Raw genomic sequence first — 18,801 nt, 5'->3', positions numbered from 1 at the left:
TTGCAGAAAGCTTGTCTCCCTCCAATGCCAGGGAAACCCAAGCCTTCCTCCTGCTTTCTCTGTGGCCACAACCATCTTGGTTGAGTTAATTTGCATACTCTCTCCTGATTGGCTGGTGAATGTGGCTGGTGGGCCTGGCTTGTGGGTGTAGCAGAGGTACAGTCAATTGGAATATTACTCTTTTATTATATAGGATGGTTGTGTTACTAATGAGATTAAAGAAGAAATAAAAAACCTCCTGGAAACAAATGACAATGAAAACACAACAATCCAAAACAGTGAAAGCAGGTCTGAGAGGAAAGTTCATAGCATCACAGTCTGATCTGAAGGAGAAAACAATAATAATGATAATAAATTATCTAACTCTACCTCTTAAAGAAGTAGAAAGGGAGAACAAAGAAAAGTACTGAGTGAGCAGAGGAAGGAAACATAATAATCAGAGTGGATATAAATGACATACACAGCAACAACAAAAAACAATACAAAAGATCAATGAAACCAAGAGCTGGTTCTTCAAAAGTCTAAACAAGATTTATGAACATTTAGGCTCACTAAGAAACAGAATGGGAGGAACCAAAATCAGAAATGAAAGGGGAAATAATAAGTGACCCCCTCAGAAATGCAAAAGATTGTAAGAAAAATACTATGAACAACTCTATTCCAACAAACTAAAAGAAATGGACATACTCATAGAAAAATATGACCTTCAAAAACTCAATCAGAAAGAATTAAAAAAAATGAATAGGCTCATAACTATGGAGAAAATTATAGCAGTAAACAAAAAACTTCCATCAAACTAATACCCTGGACCCTACCACTTCACATGGGAGTTTTACCAAATATTCAAAGAAGTACTCAAACTTACCCTCCTCAGAATATTCCAAATAAAGTAAACACTTCCAAGCTCTTTCTATAAAGCTAGTCTTCCCCTAATCCCCAAACCAGATAAAGACGCTACAAAGAAAGAAAACTACAAACCAATATCCCTGATGAACACACATGCTAAAATCCTCAACAAAATTCTAGCAAATCGGATCCAGCATTGCATTAGAAAGATCATACAACATGACCAAGTGGTATTTATTCAGGGGATGCAAGGATGCTACAATATCCCCAAATTAATAAATGTGCTACATCACATAAACAAATTGAGAGATAAAAATCACATAATTATATCAGTTGATGCAAACAAAACATTTTACAAAATTGAACACACCTTCTTGATAAATACTCACAGGAAAGTGGGAATAGAGAGATCACACTTCAACATAATAAAAGTCTTATATGACAAAACTACAGCCAACATCATACTCAACCATTTCCTCTGAACACAGGAACAAGACAGGGATGCCCACCTCACGACTCCTGTTCAACATAGTATTGGTAGTGCTCACTATTGCAATCAGACAAGAAGAAGAAATTAAAGGCATCCAAATTGGAAAAGAAGTAAATCTGTCATTATTTGCAAGTGACATGATATTGTACATAGGAAACCATGGAAATTCCATAAAAAAAAAACTACTAGACTTAATAAATAAATTTGGCAATGTAGCAAGATTAAAAAAAATTAACACTCAGAAATCTGTGGCTTTTTTTATACACCAATAATGAAATCACACAAACAAAAAAACAATCTCACTATTGCACAAAAAAAATTAAGATACCTAGGAATAGGTATCTTAATTTTTACTTAACTGAAGAAGTAAAAGGCTTGTACTGAGAAAACAATAGGTCATTAGAAAAATAGATAAAGAAAGGTGTAAGCAAATGAAAGAATATACTGTGTTTATGGATTGGTAGAATCAACATCATGAAAATGTCCATATTACCCAAAGTAATTTATAGATTCAATGCAATTCCCATTAAAATACCAATGGCATATTTCACAGACCTAGAACAAATTCTACAAAAATGCATATGGAATAAATAAATAAAAAAAGACCGCAGCAATCCTAAGAAATAAGAAGAAAGTTGGAGAAATCATAATATGAGATATCAAGCTATATTACAAAGCCAATGTTCTCAAAACTGCCTGATACTGGCACAAGAACAGACATATAGACCAACGGAACAGAACAGAGAACCCAGAAATCAATCCAAGCCCTTATGCTCAATTAATATTTGACAAAGAGGCAAGAGCATACAATGGAATAAAGACAGTCTCTTCAATAAATGGTTTTGGGAAAATTGGACAGATACATGAAAAAAAAAAAAAAGAAGAAGAAAAGAAAAGAAAAAAAGAAAGAAAGAAACTAGACCACCAGCTTACACCATTCATAAAAATAAACTCAAAATGGATAAATGACTTAAATGTAAGAAGGGAAACCATAAAAATCTTAGAAGAATCCTATAGACAGAAAAATGTCAGACATATGCCACAGCAATATCTTTACCAATACAGATCCTAGGGCAATGGACACTAGGGAGAAAATAAACAAAGGTGATTACATCAAAATAAAAACCTTCTACACAGTAAAAGAAACCATCAACAAAACAATGAGAGCACACTGGATGGGAGAACTATTTGACAATGTTATATCCAATAGGGGCCTAATCTCTAAAATTTATAGGGAACTCATTCATCTTAACAAAAGGAAGATAAACAATCCAATTTAAAAATTTGCAAACAACCTGAATAGACACTTTTCAAAAGTGGACATATGAAAGGTCAGGAGACATGAAAACATTCTCAAAGGCACTAATCTTCTGAGAGATGCAAAATCAAAATGACAATGAGGTACCATTCTACATCTGTCAGAATGACTATAATCAACAAATCCACAAACTACAAGCGCTGGTGAGGATGTGGAGAAAAAGGAATCTTCATGCACTGCTGGTGGGAATGCAAACTAGTGTAGCCACTGTGAAATTATAGTAGAAGACATACTTTAATACCCCATTAACATCACTGAATAAATTCTCTAGGCAAAAAATAAGCAAAGAAATATCAATCCTAAATGACTCGCTAGAACAGATGGACTTAATCGATATCTTTAGAACATTCCACCCCAAAACTCCAGAATATACATTCTTCTCAAATGCACATGGGGTATTTTCAGAAATAGACCACATAATGGGACACAGGCAAAGTGTCTCCAAATTCAAGAAGATTTAAATCATATCAAGCATCTTCTTAGATCACAATGGCATACAATTAGAAATTAATTACAATTTAAAAATCACAAAAATTCAAACATTTGGAAGCTGAATAGCATACTATTAAGCAATGAGTGTGTTACCAAAGAGATCAAAGAAGAAACAAAAAACATCTGGTAACAAATGACAATGAAAACACAACAATCGAAAATCTATGGGACACAGTGAAAGCAGTCCTGAGAGAAAAATTCATAGCATTACAGGCCTGCCTCAAAAAAAAAAAAAAAAAAAAAAAAAAAAAAAAAAAAAAAAAAAAAGTAATATTAATAAACCATCTAACTCTGCAAACGAAAAAATTAGAAGAGAGCAACAAGAAAAGCCCAGAGTGAGCAGAAAGAAGGAAATAATAAAGAGCAGAGCAGAAATAAATGACATAGAGACTAAAGAAAACAAATAGATTAATAAAACCAAGAGCTGGTTCCTCAAAAGGATAAATAAGATTGATGAACCTCCAGCTAGGATCACCAAAAAGCAAAGAGAGAGGACCCAAATAAACAAAATCAGACAGAAAAATAGGCAAAATAACAACAGAATGCACAGAAATATGAAGAATCATAAAAAGAATACTATGAGACACTTTTAACCAGTTTGGCTAAGTGGATAGAGTGTCAGCCTGTGAATTGAGGAGTCCCAGGTTCAATTCCTGTTAAGGACATGTACCTTGGTTGTGGGAAAAGGGCATGTACCTTGGTTGCAGGCACTCCCCAGAAGGGGGTGTACAGGAGGCTGCTGATCAATGTTTCTCTCTGATTGATGTTTCTGACTTTCTGTCCCTCTCCCTTTCTCACTGTGAAAAAATCTATAAAATAAGCCAAAAATGGTTTGGCTCAGTGGATGGGGTATTGGCCTGCAGACTGAAAGATCCTGGGTTCGATTCCAGTCAAGGATATGTACCTTGGTTGAGGGCACATCCCCAGAGGGGGGTGTGCAAGAGGCAGCTGATCGATGATTCTCTCTCATTGATGTTTCTGACTCTCTGTCTCTCTCTCTTCCTCTCTGAAGGAAATCAATAAAATATATATTTTTAAAAAAATAAATAAAATATACTTTAAAAAATACTATGAGAAAAAAATTGTTTCAAGGAGAAAATCAAGATGGCAACCTAGGTAAGTACCTAAGCTTCTGCCTCGCACAACAATTTTAAAATAACAACTAAAAGACAGAATGGATATCATCCAAAAACACAGGAAAGCTGGCGGAGTGGGAAATCTACAACTAGAAAGGAGAGGGGCTCACGGAACGGATTGGGAGCCGCAAAGCGCTGAGGTAGGAGACGCTCGTGTGCAGAGAGGAAGGACGGTCAAATACCTGGCTGGTGGGAGGGGAAAGAAAGTCCCCGATTGCACTGAACCCTTTCCGACTGTAATGAATCCCAACCCAGGCCGAAATCCTGTGGACCTAGGCTCATACGAATGGAGTCCTGGCAGAAACTCAGGGGAGCCGCAGAAGGCAGAGGTCAGGCGGAAACTCAGGCGAGAGCACAAGGAAGCCAAGACTGTCAGCTCAGCCCTGAGACTCTGCCCCATCCAAACTGAGCTTTTGCAATTTTGCAAGTCTGATCCTAGAAGACTGTCTCCAATACAGAAGATATCTCGGAGTAGACACAACTGATACATCCAATGGGCCTGGAGGTCAATTCCTCTCAGTAATACCAACAACAATCAAGTCTTAACTACAACGAGACTATTCACGCAGTTCACAAAAGGGAACACCAAGAGTGTCTACTTCAGATAACTGGAGGGGCTGACCCACTGGGCCATATAAGACACCAAACACACAAAGTGATCCTACCAACTCTGGGAAGCATCGAAAATGCTGAGATAAGGAAATAAATCTCAAACAAAAGAGATGGAGGAGAACAAAAGACTGGATATAGAGTTCAAAACCACGGTTTTAAGGTTTTTCAAGAATTTCCTAGAAAAGACCAATAAAATTTAATGAGACCCAACTAAAAATTAAACATAAACTGACTGAAATAAAAAATATTATACAGAGCCAAAACTGGTTTGGCTCAGTGGATAGAGCATCGGCTGTGGACTGAAGGGTCCCGGGTTCAATTCCGGTCAGGGGCATGTACCTTGGTTGTGGGCATGTCCCCAGTAGGGAGTGTGCAAGAGGCAGCTGATTGTTGTTTCTCTCTTATCAATGTTTCTAACTTTCTATTCCTCTCTGTAAAAAATCAATAAAATATATTAAAAATATATTATACAGAGATCCGATAGCAGACTGGAGGAAAAGAAGAATCAAGTCAAATATTTGGAATACAAAGAGCTATAGGACACTCCTCTAGAGAAGCAAGAAGAAAAGAGAATCCAGAAAGTTGAAGATAGTGTAAGGAGCCTTTGGGACAACTTCAAGTGTACCAACACCAGAATTATGGGGGTGCCAGAAGAAGAGAGAGTGCAAGTTACTGAAAACCTATTTGAAGAAATAATGTCAGAAAACTTCCCCCACCTGGTGAAATAAATAAATTTACAAGTACAGTAAATGCACAGAACCCCAAACAAGAGGAATTCAAAGAGGACCACACAAAGACACATCATAATTAAAATGCCAAGGGCAAAAGACAAAGAGAGAATCTTACCAGCAGCAAAAGAAAAGCAGTTGGTTACCTATAAGGGAGCGCCCATATGAGATTTCTCAACAGAAACAATGCAGGCCAGAAGGGAGTGGCAAGAAATATTCAAAGTGATGAATAATGAGAACCTACAGCCAAGATTACTATATTCAGAACTCATTTCCCAAGAGCAACTCCTGGCGGAGCTTGAAGATGGTGACCGAACAGATGGACTTGTTCTGACCCCAATCCCAAAACAGATAAAAGCAGTGTCTGAGTCGCTCAGGGAATGTTGATTAGCAGGTAAGGGGCAGCGGATCTCTCTAGGAAGGTAAGGAAGGGTCCGCTGGACAGGATTTCCTGACCAAGCGGCCAGCACTCACGACTTCTGCCGGAGCTCTGGGCTCTGCGGGAAGGCTGCGCCACCCTACCAGGAAAGGAGGAGCTTCTCTGAGGCCTGGAAAACCCACAGCGGAGGAGTCCATTGAGCACCTGTGATGCCCCAATCTGCGCAAATGCGTGGATTCAAGAGTTCTTCAACCACGGAAAGGTCAGAGTTTGTGGGGATAGCCTGAGGGTTTCGGCAGCGCAGGCAGCGGTAGCCCCAGAGCTCCCGATGCCCCGCCCCCAGTGCGGCCCCGGAGCGCCACGGCAGCCCGCGCCAGAGCTGTGCCCAAAGAAGGCCGCAGTGAGAAACCTGTCTGGCAAAACTCAGTCCGGGGTTTGGCGTAATCGTCCCCAGAAGCGGGACTTTTTCTAAAATGCCAGGGGGACACGGGACAGATTGTTAAGAATCGCGGCTATTCTGCCAAGGCCGGAACACCTGGACACCTTGGCGCCTGATCCTCTTCACCCCCTTGCTCCTGAATACTAGGGAAGGACTGCCCAGTTGGGCATATCCGGGAATTGCCTTCCCGGAAACAAGGGATCGGAGCCAGAAGAGATAGTCTGGGAGCCAGCACGCACTCTGCCAGCTAAAGCCATAGAGAAAGAAAGCAAGAGCAACCAAAAGACTGGGAGGTCAAACCGGTAACACTGACACCTAAGGGCTGAATTACAAACTACCTTTTTTTTTCTTTTTCTTTTAATTAATCAAAAATAAATGTACACAAATAACTAAGATATAGCCTACCTAAAATTAAGGACTACCTTACAACACTGAGGTGCAGTAGAATGCTGGGAACTGCAAGACTCTCTGGTCTGAGAATCAGGCATGCCAAATATAATAACAGAGGAAGTGAATGACCACTACTGGACATTTTTATGCTAATTTTATTATTCTTTATTTTATTTTCATTTTTTACATCTTTTATTTAATTTTCATTTTTAAAATCTTTTACTTAAGAAACAATTTTTTTCTTTTTTCTTTACTTGATTTTACCTTTTCAATTATTACATTTTTCAATCTCTATCATCACTATTACTACTGCTATTTTGCAAAAATTTTTTTTTAATTTTTTTTCTTTTTCTCTCCAATACCATTTTATTTCTTCTTTATTTTACATTGGGAGTAACCTTCATTCCATTTTAATCTCTACTATAGCATCATTCAACTCTATCTCAACTGGACCTTTACACCATCACTCTCTTAATAAACTTCAACCTTTTAGTCTCCAGTTTATCCTATCCCTTTCCGGCTTTAGTTTTTCCTCTATTCTTTCTGTATACCTCCTGCTAAAGCTCTCACTATACTTACAGACCTAAGTTCCAACCCCTGATCCAAGTGTATAAATACCACTCTCTGCATTATATTAACTAGTTTAAAAAAACCAAAACAAAAAACTGTTCTACTTTCTATCCTTTTCTCATTGTTTGTGTAAAGGTTGATTATTGTGAATTTTTATGCTTTTTAGTGAAATTGTTATGCTTATTCCTGTGTTGTTATTGTTGCTTTGTATTTTTTTTAATCCTCTGTTTTTATTTGTTTCTTTTACTTCTGTATATCATAGCCTTACTTAATAATAGTGGATATTGTAGTTTGTATTAATCTCCAAGTATTGTTACTGGCATTGGCTGGGCTCAGTGGTTGTTCTATGGCAATTTTCTCCACATATATATAGTTTGTTTCCCACTTCTCTTTTAGTTTGCTTCTTCTCTCTCTCTCTCTCTCTCTCTCTCTCTCTCTCTCTCTCTCTCTTTTTCCCTGTTTTCCAACTTCATTTTGTCATTACTTTTTCTCTTCTTTTACTATCTCTTTATCCCTCTTTTTTATTTATTTACTTTTTATTTATTTTTTATTTTTCTTTATTTTATTTTTACCTTCCTTCATTCTCTCCTATCCCCTAATTTGCCTTTCTCTAGTGGTCACCTTTATTAGAGGTTATTAATATTGTTAATACATTCCTGTTAAGTGCCTCTTGTGTTGTAACTGGTAGTGTTGTATTTTGCACCTTTAAATCAATGCAAGAGAAGGAACACCACATAACCAGACATCCTGAAAAGAGATACCATGGGAAGACAAAAAAATACCCCACACATGAAAGAAAAGCAGGCATCACCAGAAAAGGAAGTAAACGAGTCAGAGGCAAGCAGCCTACCAGAGCAAGAGTTCAGAATAATGATCATAGGTTGGCTTAAAAGAACTGAAGAGAAATTTGACAATAACCAAGAAGAAATGAGGAAGAACCATGAGGAATTGAAGAAGAGCCATAAGAAACTGAAGAAAAACCAAGAAGAAAAATGACATCGCTACCATGAAGAACTCAATAGAAAGCATCAAGAGTAGACTAGATGAAGCAGAGGACCGCATCAGTGAGCTAGAAGACAAGATAGAAAAAAATACCCAATTAGAGCAGCTTCTAGAAAAAAAGATTAAAAAGCAGGAGGAGAGCCTACAGGAGCTTTGGGACAATACAAAACAAAATAATATTTGAATAATAGGGGTTCCAGAAGGAAAGGAAACTGAGGTAGACATGGAAAAAGTATTTCAAGAAATAATGACAGAAAACTTTCCTGAGATAGAGAAGAAAAAACCCACACAAATCCAAGATGCTCGAAGAGTTCCAAGCAAAATGAACCCCAGAAGACAGACGCCAAGGCAAATTATAATTAAAGTGGCAAAGGACAACGACAAAGTAAGAATCTTAAAAGCAGCCAGAGAGAGACAGAAAGTTACATACAAAGGAAGCCCCATCAGACTAGCAACTGATTTCTCAACAGAAACTTACCAGGCCAGAAGGGAATGGGATGAAATATACAAAGTCATGCAAAGGAAGGGTCTGAATCCAAGAATACTGTACCCAGCAAGGCTATCAATCAAAATTGAAAGGGAAATCAGACAATAAAAGACTAAAGGAATTTATCTCCACCAAACCAGCAATGCAAGAAACGCTAAAGGGTCTACTGTAAAAATAAAGAAATAGGAAGTGAAGAAGGAACACGAGTATAGAATAAAAATGGCATCAAATGAGTACCTATCAATAATAACCTTAAATGTAAATGGATTAAATGCTCCAATCAAAAGACATAGGGTGTCAGATTGGATAAGAAAACAAGACCCATACATCTGTTGTCTACAAGAAACCCACCTCAGAAAAAAAGATGCACACATAATGAGGGTGAAGGGATGGAAATAGTTTTCTAGGCGAATAGAAATGAAAAAAAAAGCTAGGGTAGCAATACTTATATCTGACAAATTAGATCTCAGAGTGAAGGACATAACAAGAGATAATGGAGGCCACTTCATAATACTAAAGGGAACAACACAACAAGAAGAAATAACCCTGGTTAATATATCAATAGATGCACCCAATACAGGAGCACCCAAATACATTTAAAAAAAAACTGTTGGAGGACATTAAGGGAGAGATTAATAGCAATACAATCATAGTAGGAGATTTTAATACCCCACTGTCACCCTTCGACAAATCATCTAAACAAAAAATCAGCAAAGAAATATCAATCCTAAACGACTCACTAGACCAGATGGAATTAATTGACATCTTCAAAACATTCCACCCCAAAGCCACAGAATATACATTCTTCTCAAGTGCACTTGGGACATTCTCAAAGATAGACCACATTTTGGGACAGAGGCAAAGTCTCTTCAAATTCAAGAAGATAGAAATCATATCAAGCATCTTCTAAAATCATAATGCCATGAAACTGGAAATTAACTACAATAAAAATAATCCAAAGAAATCAAACACATGGAGACTAAACAACATGCTATTAAACAAGGACTGGGTTACAGAGAAATCAAGGAAGAAATTAAAAACATCCTAGCAACAAATGACAATGGAAAACACAACAATCCAAAATCTATGGGACACAGCAAAAGCAGTTTTGAGAGGGAAGTTCATATTCCTACAAGCCTATTGCAAAAAAAAAACAAGAAAAAATGGTAACAAATTATCTAACTCTACAACTCAAAGAGGTAGAAAAGGAGCAACAAGAAAAGCCCAGTGTAAGCAGAAGGAAGGAAATAACAAAAATCAGAGCACAGATAAACGACATAGAGACCAAAGAAACAATACATAAAATCAACAAAACCAAGAGCTGGTTCTTTCAAAGGATAAACAAGATAGATGGACCTGTAGCCAGGCTAACCAGGAAACAAAGAGAGAGGACCCAAATAAACAAAATCAGAAATGAAAGAGGTGAAATAACAACAGACCCCACCCAAATACAACAGGTTGTTAAAAAATACTACAAAAAACTCTGTTCCAACAAACTGAACAACCTGGAGTAAATGGACATATTCCTGGAAAAATACAGCCTTCCAAAACTCAATCAGGAAGAATCTAAAAATCTCAATAGACCAGTGACGTGGGAAGAAATTGAAACAGTCATCAAAAAGCTTCCAGCAAACAAAAGCCCAGGGCCAGATGGCTTCACAGGAGAGTTTTACCAAACATTCAAGGAAGAACTAAAACATATCCTCCTCAGACTATTCCAAAAAATCCAAGAGGGAGGAACACTTCCAAACTCTTTCTATGAAGCCAGCATCACCCTAATACCAAAACCAGATAAAGACAACGCAATGAAAGAGAATTACAGGCCAATATCCCTCATGTGCCAAAATCCTCAACAAAACTCTAGCAAATCGACTCCAGAAGAACATCACAAAGATCATACACCATGACCAAGTAGGATTTATTCCAGGAATGCAAGGATGGTACAATATCCGCAAATCAATAAACGTGATACATCACATAAACAAATTGAAAGATAAAAATCATATAGTCATATCAATTGATGCAGAAAAAACATTTGATAAAATCCAACACCCTTTCCTGATAAAAACTCTTAACAAGGTGGGAGTACAAGGATCATACCTCAACATAATAAAAGCTATATATGATAAACCCACAGCTAACATTATACTCAATGGGCAAAAACTAAAACCATTCCCTCTAAGAACAGGAACAAGACAGGGATGCCCACTCTTGCCACTCCTATTTGACATAGTACTGGAAGTACTAGCCATTGCAATTAGACAAGAAGAGGAAATAAAAGGCATCCAAATTGGAAAAGAAGAAGTAAAGTTATCCTTATTTGCAGATGACATGATATTGTACATAAAAAAACCAAAAGACTCCATTAAAAAACTAATTGACTTAATAAATGAATTTGGCAACGTAGCAGGATACAAAATTAATGCCAAGAAATCCATGGCATTTCTATACACCAATAGTGAAACTACAGAAACAGAGGCTAAAAAAGCAATTACATTTACCATAGCACCAAAAAAATTAAGATACCTGGGAATAAGTTTAACTAAGGAAGTAAAGTACCTATTTGCGGAAAACTACACACTGAAAAAAGAGATAGAGGATGATGTAAGGAGATGGAAGAACATACCATGTTCATGGATTGGTAGAATCAACATCATAAAAATGTTCATACTTCCTAAAGCAATCTATAGGTTCAATGCACTCCCCATTAAAATAGCAACGACATATTTCACTGACCTAGAAAGAACTCGCCACAATTCATTTGGGCGAAGCCGGTTTGGCTCAGTGGTAGAGCGTCGGTCTGCAGACTGAAAGGTCCCAGGTTCGATTCCGGTCAAGGGCACGTATATTGGTTGCAGGCACATCCCCAGTAGGGGGTGTGCAAGAGGCAACTGGTCGATGTTTCTCTCTCATCGACGTTTCTAGCTCTCTATCTCTCTCTCTTCCTCTCTATAAAAAATCAATAAAATATATTTTTAAAAAAGTTCATTTGGAACAATAAAAGACCCCAAATAGCCACAGCAATCCTGAGAAAGAAGAGTAAAGTAGGAGGGATCTCAATACCAGACTTCAAACTATATTTCAAAGCCACTGTTCTCCAAACAGCCTGGTACTGGCACAAGAACAGACATATAGATCAATGGAATAGAATCGAGAACCCAGATATCAACCCAAATCACTATGCTCAATTAATTTTTGACAAAGGAGGCACGAATATACAATGGAGTCAAGACAGTTTCTTCAATAAATGGTGTTGGGAAAATTGGACAGACACATGGAAAAGAATGAAACTAGATCACCAACTTACACCATTCACAAAAAATAAACTCAAAATGGATACAGGACTTAAACATCAGATGAGAAACCATAAAAATACTAGAAGCATCCACAGGCAGCAAAATCTCAGACATATGCCAAAAGAACTTCTTCACTGATACTGCCCCTAGAGCAATGGAAGCTAAAGAGAAAATAAACAAATGGAACTACTTCAAAATAAAAAGCTTTTTTACAGCAAAAGAAACCATCAACAAAACAACAAGAAAGCCCTCGGTGCCCGTCAGCAGATGATTGGATCCAAATCCAACAAGAACATATTTGCAAATAATACCACTGATAAAGGTTTAATCTCCAACATTTACAGACAGCTTATACAAATAAATAAAAGACAGATGAATCATCCAATTAAAAAATGGGCAATGGACCTAAATAGAATATTTTCAAAAGAAGACAGAAGGAAGGCCAAAGGCACATGAAAACATGCTCAAAGTCACCAATTATCAGAGAGGTGCAAATCAAAACAACAATGCGGTACTATCTCACACCTGTCAGAATGGCCAACATCAACAAATCAACAAATGACAAGTGATGTGGAGAAAAAGGAACCCTCGTGCACTGCTGGTGGGAATGCAGACTGGTGCAACCACTGTGGAGAACAGTGTGGAGTTTCCTCAAAAAACTGAAAATGGAACTCCCATTTGACCCAGTAATCCCACTCCTAGGAATATATCTCAAGAAACTAGAAAAACCAATCAGAAAGGATATTTGCACCCCTTTGTTCATAGCAGCACATTCTACAATAGCCAGAATTTGGAAACAGCCTCGGTGTCCATCAGCAGATGATTGGATCTAAAAACAATGGTACATCTACACAATGGAATACTATGCTGCCATAAAAAAGAAGGAATTCTCATCATTTGCAGCAACCTGGATGGAATTGGAGAACATCATGCTGAGTGAAATAAGCCAATCAATGAAAGAGAAACACCACATGACCTCACTCATTGGTGGATGATAAAGATCATTATAAACTGATGAACCAAGAGACAGATATAGAGAAAGTAAAGCAGCAGGCAGACTGTCAAATTACAGTGGGGAGGGGAGGAAGATCTGGGGGAGATAATATATCAACCGAAGGACTTGTATACATGTATATAAGTACAACCAATGGACATAAAACTTTGGGGAGGGAGGGGATGTGTGGAAGGGAGGGAGAGGGGCAAAAAAAAATCAATAAAATATGTAAAATAAATAAATAAATAAATAAGAGCAACTCCTGAAAAAAAAAAAAAAAGATTACTATATTCAGCAGAGTTATCATTCAGAATTGAAAGGCAGATAAAGATCTTCACAGATAAGAAAAAGCTAAAGGAGTTCATCACCACCAAACCAGTATTATATGAAATGCTGAAAGGTATTCTTTAACAAAAGGAAGAAGAAAAAAGATAAAAATTATTTTCAACAAATACATATATATCAACAAGTATAATAAATCTAAAAATCAAGTGAATTAAAAATCTGATGAACAGAATAAACTGGTGAATATAATATAATAGAATCAGGGGCAAAGAAAGGGAGTGGATTGATAATTATCAGGTGGAAAGGTGTGTGGGGGTGCAGGGAGAGACTGGATTAAAATTGTACACCTAAGGATGAGGACAATAGCTGGGGGAGGTAAAAGCAGGGGTTGGGGTGGGAACTGGGTAGAAGGGAGCTATGGGGAGGGGGAGGAGAAAAATTCTAATAATCTGAGCAATAAAAATGTATTTTTAAAATAAAGGAAAAAATGTTTCAAGAAAAAAAATGCTATGAGCCACTCTATTTCAGAACACTGGCCAACTTAGAAGAAATGGACATATTCCTAGAAAAATATGACCTTCCAAAATGCAATAAGGAAGAATAAAACAATTTGAGTAGGCTGATAACTATGGAAGAAATTGAAACAGTAAACAAAAAACTTCCAACAAACGAAAGCTCTGGATCAGACGGTTTCATAGGGGAGTTTTATCAAACATTCAAAGAAAAAATAAAACCTAACTTCCTCAGAATATTCCTAAAAATTCAAGAGGAAGGAATACTTCCAAGCTCTTTCTACAAAGCTAGCATTACCCTAATCCCCAAACCAGATAAAGACAGTACAAAGAAAGAGTATTACAGGCCAATATTCCTCATGAACATAGATGCCAAAATCCTCAACAAAATTTTAGCAAATCGATTCTAGCATTACATTAAAAAGCTCATACAGCATGACCAAGAAGGATTTATTCCAGGGATGCAAGAAAGGTACAATATTTGCAAATCAATAAAAGTAAAATACCACATAAACAAACCGAGAGATTAAAAAAATATATAATAATATCCATTGTTGCAGAAAAAGCATTTGACAAAATCCAACAGCCTTTCTTGATAAAAACTCTCAACAAGTTGGGAATAGAAGGATCATACCTCAACATAATAATAAAAGCCATATATGACAAGCCCATGGCAAATGTCATACTCAATGGGCAAAAACTAAAATCATTTCTCCTAAGAACAGGAACAAGACAGGGATGCCCACTCTCACCACTCCTGTTCCACATAGTACTGGAAGTACTAGCCATTGAAATCAGACAAGAAGTAGAAATAAAAGGCATTCAAATTGGAAAAGAAGGAGTAAAACTGACCTTATTCACAGATGACATGATATTGTACATAGAAAATCCCAAAGACTCTATCAAAAAATGACTTGACTTAATAAATGAATTCGGCAATGTAGCAGAATACAAAATTAACACCCAGAAGTCTATGGCTTTTCTATACACCAATAATGAACTCACATAAAGAGAAATTTAAAAAGCAATCCCATTGCAACAAAAAAATTAAGATACCTAGGAATAAATTTAACCCAGGAGTTAAAGGCCTGTACTCAGAAAATTTTAGGATGCTGAAAAAAGAGGTAGAGAAAGACATGAACAAATGTAAGAATATACCATGTTCATGTCTTGTTAGAACCATACAAAGCAGTCTATATATTCAATGCAATTCCTATTAACATACCAATAGCATACTTCAAAGACCTAGAAGAAACTATCTAAAAATTCAGCTGGAATAAAAAGACCCTAAATAACTGCAGTAATCTTGAGAAAAAACAACAATGTTGGAGGGATCACAATACCAGATAGCAAGCTATACTCCAAAGCAACTGTTCTCAGAACTGCCTGGTTCTAGCACAAGAACAGACATATAGACCAGTGGAACAGAACAGAGAACCTAGAAATTGACACAAGCCATTACTCAATTAATAGTTCGAAAAGGAGACAAGAGCATACAATGAAGTCAAGGCAATCTCTTCAATAAATAATGTTGGGAAAATTGGACTGATACTTGCATAAAAAGTGAAATTAGACCACCAACTTACACCATACACAAATCAACAAATGACAAGTGCTGAGGAGGGTGTGGAGAAAAAGCAACCCTCCACTGCTGGTGGGAATGCAGATTGGTGCAACCATCGTGAGAACAGTATGCATTCCCTCCAAAGATTAAAAATGGAACTGCCATTTGACCCAGTAAATACCACTTCTAGGACTATATCCCAAGAAAACATAAACACCAATCTGAAAGGATATATACACCCCTACGTTCATAGCAGCACAATTTACAATAGCTCTAGATTTGAAACAGTCTAAATGTCCATCAGTAAATGAGTGGTACTTCTACATAATGGAATACTACGTTGCTATAAAAAAGAAGGAATGTTTACCCATTTACCACAGCATGGATGGAACTGGAGATCATTATGCTAAGTGAAATAAGCCAGTCAGTGAAAGACAAATACCACATGATCTCACTCATTTGTGGAATAAAAATTATATTAAAAACTGATTTAAAAAGTAAATCAGACACAAAGAAGCATCAGACTGTCAAACTACAGTGGGAAGGCAGGGACTGTATGGGGAGGGCGCTAAGAGATCAACCAAAGGACTTGTATGCATGCATATAAGTGTAATCAATGGATGCAAGGCACTGGAGCAGGTGCGAGTGAGGGCATGTGCCAGAGAGAAGTCAATGGGGGGGGGGGGGGGAAGGAGACATATATACTACTATTTATAATACTTTAAACAATAAAATAAAATAAAAATTTAAATAGACCCAGAGACAGAGAAGCATCAAACAGATCATCAAACTCAGAGGGAGGGCAAAGAAGGGAGGGGGGTAAGATATCAATCAAAGGACTTGTATGCATTCATGTAAGCATAACCAATGGACAGAGGCACTAGGGCAGTGAGGACATGTGCTTTGGTGGGGGATGGGAGGAAAGTTCTATGGGGGTAAAGGGAGACATATGTAATAATATATGTAAAACTTTAAGCAATAAAGAATTAAAAAATAAAAAGACTCACAGTGCTGGTCCAGCCCTGCCACTAGCACATTCTTAAAAAGAGGCAGCTACTATCTGGTGTCCATTTTTCTCTGTGATTACCTGGTCCCAAATCTACAACCAGAAGCTCATCATCCTGATGTTCCAATAGCAGGGAACATGCTCCATTCTCTAAGCATTTTCCAGAAGCACTGAGCTGGCAGCTCACTTACCTTGCCCGTCCACTAACCCTGCCCAGGGCCTTCCACATCAGCACAGACACTCAGACTTTTCACCACTCCTCTACACACCTCATGCTATCATGAATCCTGAGACCAGATGCTCTATGGTCCCTCAGCAGAACATCTGGTAATTCCTGACATTTTTATTTTAAAACTTATTATTATAAGATGTTCTCTGATAAATTAATCTCCATATAAATGTTTTCCTGGATTATGAAAGGAGGCTTCCTCTTTCTCCATATTTTTTTAAAACCCATTTTTATTGATTTCAGAGAGGAAGGGAGAGAGACAAAAACATCAACGATGAGAGAAAAATATCACTGAATGTCTGCTTTCTGCATACCCCACATTGGGGATGGAGCCTACTACCTGGGCATATGTCCAGACTGGGAATTGTACCGTGACCTCCTGGCTCATAGGTCAATGCTCAATGCACAACACCATTGGACCTCCTCTTCCTCCATATTACTACTAGGGAGATCTTGAATCTGTGCTTTTTCCACTTTACTCAGCCCTTGGCTTTGTCATGTAGAAAGTCAGTATTGATTGAGGCTAATGAGGAAGGGCAGGTGACCAAGCCGACACCTGTGCCCCAAGCCAGAAAATCCAGGAGCCCACTGTCTCCTGAAAGTTAATGATCACATTCCTATTTATTTTCTGTGATTATACAACCTAGATCAAACCTTCAGAAGTTTGGCCACATGAGACAGAGGGTTCATCCCGCATTAACCAGTTGCTAATGCTTCATGGGGATGCATGTCACTCACACACACTTGGAGCAGAGTTAAATTATAGCAACAGAGGAATGTCTCTGGGGACAAGTGTTCCAGCCTCTCACCCAAGGGCAGGGATGTTCGATCCTGTTCGTGCTTCCCCATCCTCCCTCCCAGGGTCATTCACTAAACCACACCACCCTTCTCCTCAGGCCAGGTTCTGAGGAGCAGGTCCCTACAGTTCTTGATGTCACCTCAGAACCAGCAGAACCTAGAGATCTGAACACCTGAGACACAATCCCATACTCTCTACCAGCTGCAGAGGACATGGATGAGTCAGGTGCCTGTCCTTATTCCATGAACAGACCACCTATGAGGGACTCACCATGAACCAAGAAGAAACAACAGGAGAAAGGTTTCCATTACAAGCTGTTTTCTGGTGAAGATAACAATGCTAAATATTATCAGCCAAACACAGAAAAGAGAGGGTAGGGATATAGGGGGGGAAATAATAAATATGTAGCTACAGCTAATAAATGTTCAAAGCTTAACAGGCTAATAAAAACTAAAGGAGACTAGGGTAAAAACAAACTAGAAACCCTGAGGTAATTCTATGGCATCACAAGCTTAATCATACAGATATGCATCAAGGGCTGAGCCCTCCTTCCTATACCTACTGTGCTTGCAAACCTCTTGGTTTTACTAGTAGCATCACCAGGAGCTTCTCTAGCCATCAAACATCAAACAACTATCCATAGAGCCCAAAAGGCTCTACACCCTGCTTGGGGTGGGGGTGGTACTGAAGATACCATTATGAACATTTTCCAACAACATAATAAAAAATAAATGGCAGTGTTTCAGACTGACAGATAATATAAAGAACAATGCAGGTTTGTGTCCATATGTGTGTGTGCATATGTGGGCTATGTGTGTGATCTTATGTGTATGTGTGTATTGTTTGGTGTAAGCATGCATGTATGTACACACGTGCATGTCCTGTGTGTCTAAGGCTTCATGTATGTGTGTGATTTGTGCCTTTGTGTGCACATGTGTGGTGTGTATGTGCCCTTGTGTGTGCACATGTGTGGTGCATGCATTTGTTGTATTGTGCATCTATGTATGTGTGTGTGCCACTGTACACACACAGTAAATACTCTTGCCCTCACATCCACACTTACCTGACCCTTAGGGAAACCCACAGGCACCTGCAACAGACATGGCACTTGACAAGCCACCAGGCCAGCACACAGCTCAGCAACAAGCCCTCATGATAAAGTCATTTGTTCCAGATAGTCTTTGTCTTTAATGGAAATGGTGAAAGTTCCTGGAGATGGGCAGCCTA

This window comes from Pipistrellus kuhlii, unplaced genomic scaffold (genome assembly GCF_014108245.1).
Source record: "Pipistrellus kuhlii isolate mPipKuh1 unplaced genomic scaffold, mPipKuh1.p scaffold_m20_p_3, whole genome shotgun sequence".
NCBI lineage: Eukaryota > Metazoa > Chordata > Mammalia > Chiroptera > Vespertilionidae > Pipistrellus > Pipistrellus kuhlii.
Note: the sequence above shows the minus strand (reverse complement) of the source record.